The 8,156-nt window shown below is 26.0% G+C and overlaps 1 long non-coding RNA gene across 1 annotated transcript; it reads left to right on the top strand.

The window, feature by feature from the left end:
* The first annotated feature begins 4,128 nt into the window (after positions 1-4,128).
* On the top strand, positions 4,129-7,118 carry LOC140175833 (uncharacterized). The gene is made up of 3 exons (XR_011866555.1): positions 4,129-4,331; positions 6,062-6,340; positions 6,466-7,118. It is a non-coding gene; the product is annotated as an uncharacterized lncRNA (long non-coding RNA).
* Positions 7,119-8,156: the final 1,038 nt, after the last annotated feature.

Genomic DNA, 8,156 nt, shown 5'->3' with positions numbered 1-8,156 from the left:
TATGCAAAATAATTTAAAAAAAATTGCTTAAAAAATGTTAGGAGTACTATAAAAATTTATAACGTTCTAATAACTTAGGTAAATGCATGTATGTACTCAAATTTTAAATAAAATACTCTACATAGTCAATAATAATTTAGAAATGAAAGAAAATATTTTATTCCATATAAAACAATTAAAAAAATATTTTATTCTATACAAAATAATTTTTTAAAAAATGGCTTAAAAGATGTTATGAGTACTATAAAAATTTATAATATTCTAATGATTTAGGTAAATATATGATAAAAATATTTTTTTTTTAATTTCTAAATTATTATTGACTATGTAGAGTATCTTTTTAATGTCTTAAGTCATCAGGATATTACAAATTTTTATAGTACTCCTAACTTTTTGTAAGTCATTTTTTTAAAATTGTTTTGCATAGGATCAAATATTTTTTGTAGTATAATTTAAATAAATTTATTTAAAAAATTTATTAAAAAATATTCATGAGCTATTAAAAATAAACAAAAGAGTATTGTATGAAATTCGAATTGATAGCTCATTAATATTTTACAAAAATCTTGTAATTAAATATTTTGTTAGCTTTTTTTAATGTATAAAATAAAATATATATTTTTTAATTTTTAAATTATTAATTTTTTTAATAAGTGTATAATTCGAACCAAGCTGGTTCGAATTAGTGTGTGCATGTGTTTGTACATAATTCGAATCAAGCTGGTTCGAATTATATAGAAATGGAGTTTAAATCAGACGTTCGAACTACATATAAATGTGCATTGGTGGATTCATGAAGCAGATTTTAGTTTGACAGATTTGTGTAAAATTTTGCTCCCCTTAGCTTATTTGAGTTTTTTGCCCAATAAAAAAATTAGCAAACAATAAGATTTTATATTCTGTAGATGATGGTAGAAGGAAATTATTTTTAAACTGATGCATTAATGTGTGTAATGCAAAATCATTATAGCAGAGTCATGTATTGCACAACTATGAAAATTGATGATTCTGATTTCTTTTAGATATTTGCGAGAAATTTTAGTGTAACGTTTAATTAAATTTTTTTTATATTTTTTAAAATTTTGAAAACAGAACGCGTATTGTGAATACGCTTGGGGAGGGAGGGGTCGAATTATTCTACCCAACATTTTAAAAAATATCGTAAAAAATTCAATAACTAAATATTATATTAAATTTTATTAATATTTAAAAAAGATTAATAACTAAATTTGTTCTCGAAAGATCATTGATTCTTTAAATTAATCCTCAAATAATTTTTTAGCCATATTAGTCTTTAAAAGATAAAATATAAGTCAAATTGGTCTTTTCGTTAGTTAGATGATGACGTGTCACGTTAAGTGTCACATGTCACATGTCACCAGATAATTGGTTGATATATCAGATCAGTGACACCTAGCACACCACATGTCAAGCATTTGACATGTAAAAAAGATATTTATAATCAAAATAGTTCTTGAAAATCTAAACATAAGTCATTTTCATCTCTAAAATTTTAAAAATTAATCAAATTAGTCTTTATATAATTTTTTTCATAATATTAAATTTAAAATATTTTTTGATAATATTAATTTTAATATTATTTTTAGACTTTAATAAAAAAAATTCTCTTTACATAAAATAATAAAAATAATAAAATTATTATAAAATTACTTTGTTATTTGTATTTTAAAATTTTATATTTTTAAATTGTAAATTTTTTATAGTAGAATTTTTATTTAAATGAGTTTATCAAAATTATTGTTAATTATATATTTAAAAATTAATATTTTAAATTTCACTAAATAATATAGTTATTATTTTAAAATTTAAATCTTTTAAATTTTTTAAAATTTTAATTTATATTAATGTTTAATTTATATGATAGAATTCAATAATTTAAAAATCAATTTATATGATAAAACTTAATATGTTTAAAATCCTATTTTGTATTTTTTGTGGGTCATCCTGAGAGATATAGTAGTGAAATGAAAATCTTTAGTTTTCTGTTGCTTCTAACTAGTAGAGCAATGGTAAATTTCTTTTCACTGATAATTATGAAGTTTTGAACCTAGTTTTTGATTTGTTTCTCATATTATATATATGCACGATGTATTCTTTTTTTGTTCATGTAATTATTTTATTAGTATGGAATCATTACTGATTAAAAACCAATATCTCATCCTAAATTATGAAAAATTATTGAGTTCTATCGTATAAATTAAACAATAATATAAATTATAATTTTAAAAAATTTAAAAGATTTAAATTTTAAAATAATTACTATATTATTTAGTAAATTTTAAAATATTAAATTTTTAAATATATAATCAACAATAATTTGATAAATTCATTTAAATAAAAAATTTCACTATAAAAAAACTTACCATTTAAAAATGTAAAACTTTAAAATAAAAATGACAAAATAATTTTATAATAATTTAATTATTTTTATTATTTTATGTAAAAAGAATTTTATTTATTAAAATTTAAAAATAATATTAAACTTAGTACTATAAAAAATATTTTAAATTTAATATTATGAAAAAAATAAAAAAATTATATAAGAACTAATTTGATTATATTTTAAAATTTTAGGGATGAAAATAATTTACGTTTGGACTTTCAGTGACTATTTTGATTATAAATATCTTTCTTACATGTTAAGAGACACGTGGCGTGCTAGGTGTCACTGACCTAACATGTCAACCAATCATTTAGTGACACATGATATTTAACGTAACACATCATCATCTAACTAACGAAAGGATCAATTTGACTTACGTTTTATCTTTTAAGGACTAATATGACTAAAAAAATCATTTGAGGACTAATTTAAAAAATTGGTGATCTTTCAAAGACGAATTTGGCTATTAATCCATTTAAAAAATAAACGTATATATAGTAATGTGCAAAAGTTTTATCCACCCATTTGAAAAAAAAAACTAGACTTTTGATTTTTGCTTTATGAAAAAAATGTTTTAAAATATTTTTAAATTAAAATTTAAATCTTTAATTTTTTTTTCATCAAAAATAAAAAATTTTAAAATTAAAATCAAACTTTTTAATTTTATTTTTTTCTCTACTAATGCCTATATTTTTGTTTTTTTATTATTCTTATATTTTTGTTAAAAAGCAAAAAAGACAATATATTTAAAAATATGACATTCCAACTTCATATTAAAAGTTTTTAGCCGATGATATAATCCCTTTCGTTGAAGAGTTTAATTACTGTTTATGGATACCATTATTAAATAAAATTACATTATCATCATTTCTAATTTTAAAATAGGTGTCCAAAATTAATTTTATACAGATTAAATTTTTTTTTGGATAAATTAAATAAAATGAATTATATAAAAAGTTATTAACTTTTATATTTTGAAGTATTTAATCCTGTTTATATTTTCCACCTTTATTTAATAAAAATATCATTTAAAAAATTAATTAATATAATTTTTCACGTATAAAAATAAAGGTATATGGTATGGTAAAAAAATAATAAAAAAATAAAGATTCACTTTGATAAATAACTAGATACATATCTAAAAAATTATCATTTTTATTAATTTTTTAAAATAAAGTAGATATTTTTTCATTTTTTCTACACAAATTTTTTTTATCATAGAATCATTCAAAAATAAATTCCTTTATTAATGACAAAAAGCACCAATCATTTTTCCCATACTTAACGTAGAAGCCACCACCATTCACCAACAGCAACTTTTCTGTTTTCAGTTTTTTCCGTTTCTTTTTCTGTTATTTTTAAAAAAGTATAGAGAGTTAACGGAGTATTTATACATTGTGTATAACAAAGAATTTAGAAATATTCAATTCATTAAAATATCAAATGTTTATTATTTTTGATATCTAAATGATTATTCTTAATAATATGAATATATTATATTTTAAAAAATTAATAATATTTTATTTTAAATATTTATTTTTTAATTTATATTAAATCAAATAAATAGCTCATATAAATAATTCTTTTATTACAGACGTAGCCATTGGTCCTTTATTCTTTCTCCCACATTTACGATGGTACGGTAATAATTAAATACAAATAATAACACCTAAACCCCACCGCTCCTACTATATATAAAAAACAAACACTTGAAAACCAAACTCATACTTACACATATAAACTGATAAACATATTTATCCAAATCGAAGGGAAAAAATAGAAAAGAAGAGAGTGATGGTGGTTCATAGAATAGAACTGTGCATAGCTATGGTGAGAATGGCGATAGAGTTTGTGATGTCGGTGGCGGAGACGGTGGTTACGGTTCAAGAGAGGAACACGGAACCTCTTGGTTCTCTCCACCGTACAAGTACCCCTCTCCCTTTCTCTGGTTTCCTCCCTTAAATACAATTTCCATCCATTCATTAATAACTTGTATATTTTATACATAGATAATTAGGGTTATTGATTTATTATTACATCAACCATTGTTGTTTGATGCGATTTTATTATGTAAATTAAAGAACAGGGAAACATAGATAGATGCACATGTTCTAGAATTTTCCGGCTTTTTTTTTAAATTTTCCTTTTTTTTTTTCTGGATTCCAGATCTTTTTTTTTTTTTTAATCTGGTCTTGTTGTAGCTGATGATTATTGCCTTTTTTCGGAGTTGCAATTTTTAATTGAAGGATGAATTATTGGCTTCGTATCTGATTTTGTTTTGTTTATTTATTTATTTATTTTGGGTGTGCTTCTTCTTCATCTGATGAAGTTTCCAATTCTTGCTCAGTGCCACAGCAGAGACACGTTCTGTTTTTTTAAGCGTGGTTCAGTTTCTTTCCTTTTTTATTCACGCAATTTTTTTTTCTGGTAATTTCGGTTGAGGAGGCTCATTGGAACTTGGGACTGACCAATGAGTTAGTGTAAACAGTTTTAGTTTTCTTTTTCTTCTTTGTTTTTCTGTACTACAATGAAAAAATGATCTAATTTCAGTATTTCACATAGATAAAACTAATTTTGGAAGAAACAATATAAATAAAAAAACATAGAATTTTAACTTATGTAATATAGTATTGTCTAATTAAATTAAGTAAATATCAACGTAAAAAAAATTAAGTAAATAGTAATGTCAATAAAAATGTTATTTATTTATGTATATGTGAATGTCAAATGTAATTTCGACAGGTGAGGGTTAATGAAAAATTACATATCTTTTACTTAATTAAGTATTTTTTTAGTGGAAAATTATGGCTTATTAATTATTATCAAGTAGTATTACAAATAATATAAGTTGAATAAATTATAATTTCTTTTTTTTTTCACTAAAGCGAATATATAAAAACAAAAAGTTCTAGTTACGAGGCCGGTTGCTCGTCCTTATTAGTTATTTCCCAAGCAATTATCCAAAAACATGACCTGTCCAGTGTCCTATCCTATCTGATTCTGATCTGTTTTAATTTTTGGTTTTCCTGCCAAATGGGAAGATCGTAAGTCTAGGGATGGCAACGGGGACATGCACCGGCCCCCGGCCCCCCGCCCCCGCTCTCCATAATCCCTCCCCGTGGATTTTGATTTTTGCATATATTCATATATTTAAAAAAAAAATTTAAGAAATTGAAAAAAATAAAAAAAAACATAGAAAAATTGAGTACAACAACAATGATCTAGGTAACAAAAATCTTAGTAAGTTGTAATCATATAAAATCTGAGTACAATAATAAAATTTCAGAAACAAAAAGTTTAATAAACAACAATCAATTATTACAAAATTTTAGTATAATAATAAAAGAAGAGTGCTAGGGCCAGCAATTTTGTATTTTGTAACCATCAATTGGTTATCGATAGTGTTTTTAATGGTGTGAGATTACATCCAATAGTAGGAGATTACTCACTTCTTTTGATAATTAAGTGTTGGCCACAAAACATAAAAGTTGCTGGCCTTCTAAACTTTTCCATAATCAAATCTCAACACAACAACAATCTCAGTACAATAAATAATAAAATTAGTTTAACAACTATTATAATAAAATTTTATGCTCAATCTTCAGCTATGATTTTGATAATATATGAAATCATAAAATAATTTTTATATTCACAAAGGCTGGGTCAGGCAACGAGTGAAGAAATCAATGAGGTTGACTTATCAGAAAGAAAAGCGACGAATGACAAGAGGCTAACAATGGCGATGAAGAACGATTTTACTGGAGGCGGTGGCGGAGACAGCACTGCAATGAAGACGATTCTGTTATGACAACGAAGATGATTCTCCTCTAACGCAACGAAGACGGCAAAGATTCTTCCTAACGATAACGTTCTCCTCGGGTTGGGTCAGGGCGACGACGACGATATTCTCCTTGGAATGGGTCAGATATGTGATGCGTGAGTATCTTTCCTATCTTTTCCTAGTGAATTTACATCTAATTTGTTGAGTTTAATATAGAATTAATTATCTTTTAGCCAATATGGATGCTACTTTGAGTCTTTTGCAATTTTATCTATTTTAGGTAGCATTCGCCTGGATTTGATGGAGTTTTTGCAGCATAAGAACGAAAGGAGATGGCAGCGAGGAGCGACGTGTACGCGTGACTGACGCGTGCGCGTGATTTGGAGCTTTCCATGGCGACGCGTGCGCGTGATTGACGCGTACGCGTGATTTGAAGATTTGCTCAGCGACGCGTGCACGTGACCGACGCGTCCGCATGACTTGCGAAAAAGACCATCGACGCGTATGCGTGACATGCGCCACGTGCAGAAAACGCAGAAAAATGCTGGGGGCGATTTCTGGGCTGTTTTGACCCATTTTTTGCCTAGAAAACACAGATTAAAAGCTGCAGAATGGACAAAATATGTGGTCCCCACCTATCAACTGAAGACCTACTGATTATTCTGATTTAAATTCAAATCTTATTTTTAGAAAAAGATATTATTTTTAATTTTAGATAATTATATTTTAAATTTATGAGGATTAGTTATAAAAAGGGATTCCATTAGTTAATTTTGAGGGCCATCAGATTGGAACTCTGTACATTTTAGGAGAATCCTATTTTTCTCTGAACCATGAGCAACTAATCCTCCATTGTTAAGGTTAGGAGCTTTGTCTATTTGTATGGATTGATTTTATTGCTTTTTCTATTTTAATTCATGTGTGGATTTATAATTTGAGAATTATTTTTGCTCTTTATCTTATGAATTTGGATGGAACAGAAGTATGACCATCTTTCTATTTGAGTTCTTGTAAAACTTGGAAAAGCTCTTTACTTGAACAACAGCTTGAAAATATATTCTCCTAAATTTTAATTATATGGATTTAACAGGATGCGTGACATATAATCCTTTTATTTTTGGGTAATTAGAGTTTTTGTGGCATATAAACTGGAATTTGATCATGCAGCTTCTAATTGGAATTAATTGACCAAGAAATTGGCAGTTAATGAATTTTAGAGGAGACTAGAAAGGTCTAAGGAATTATGGTCTAGTCACATATAGTTTGCCATAAATTAAATCTTACATGATTAAAATAGTTAATAAGAAAAGTTAATCCGGAAGAATAGATAACTCTGAACCTTAACTGTTTCTCCAATATTTTATTTTCAACTAATTTACTTGCATGCATGCCTTCTGATATTTTCAATTTAAACCTTTTGAATATCTCAAAACCCTTTTCTGCTTGCCTAACTAAGTAAATCATTTAACCATTGTTGCTTGATCCATCAATCCTCGTGGGATCGACCCTCACTCACCTGAGGTATTACTTGGTACGACTCGGTGCACTTGCCGGTTAGTTTGTGGGGTTGTTAAATCACCGCACCAAATTTTTGGCGCCGTTGACGGGGATTGACTGTGATTAACAACTATCAGTTATTTGATTGCTTAGATTAGGCATTTTATTTTTAATTTAATTAAAATATATTTTTAATATTTTCGAAAAATATATAAATATATTTAAATAAATAAATAGCACCAATATTTTTCTTAATTTCTGAAATTAAGTTTGGTATTTCCTAGTTAGTTTCATTTTAATTTTTAGAATTCTGTTCTTTCTTCTTTACTTTCCTGTTTACCACATGGTGCGTTTAATCATTTTTGGTGTTTTGTGCTAAGGAAAAATAATGGAGAGAGATCACATGGGTTACTACTCACACCCGAGTAGTGATTCATATTATGGTGGATGGAGGAACTATCCAAATTTTGGTTG

The sequence above is a fragment of the Arachis hypogaea genome, chromosome 10 (assembly GCF_003086295.3).
Source record: "Arachis hypogaea cultivar Tifrunner chromosome 10, arahy.Tifrunner.gnm2.J5K5, whole genome shotgun sequence".
In the NCBI taxonomy this organism is placed as follows: Eukaryota; Viridiplantae; Streptophyta; class Magnoliopsida; order Fabales; family Fabaceae; genus Arachis; species Arachis hypogaea.
The sequence above is the reverse complement of the archived record's forward strand: the minus strand, read 5'-3'. Positions and strand labels throughout refer to the sequence as shown.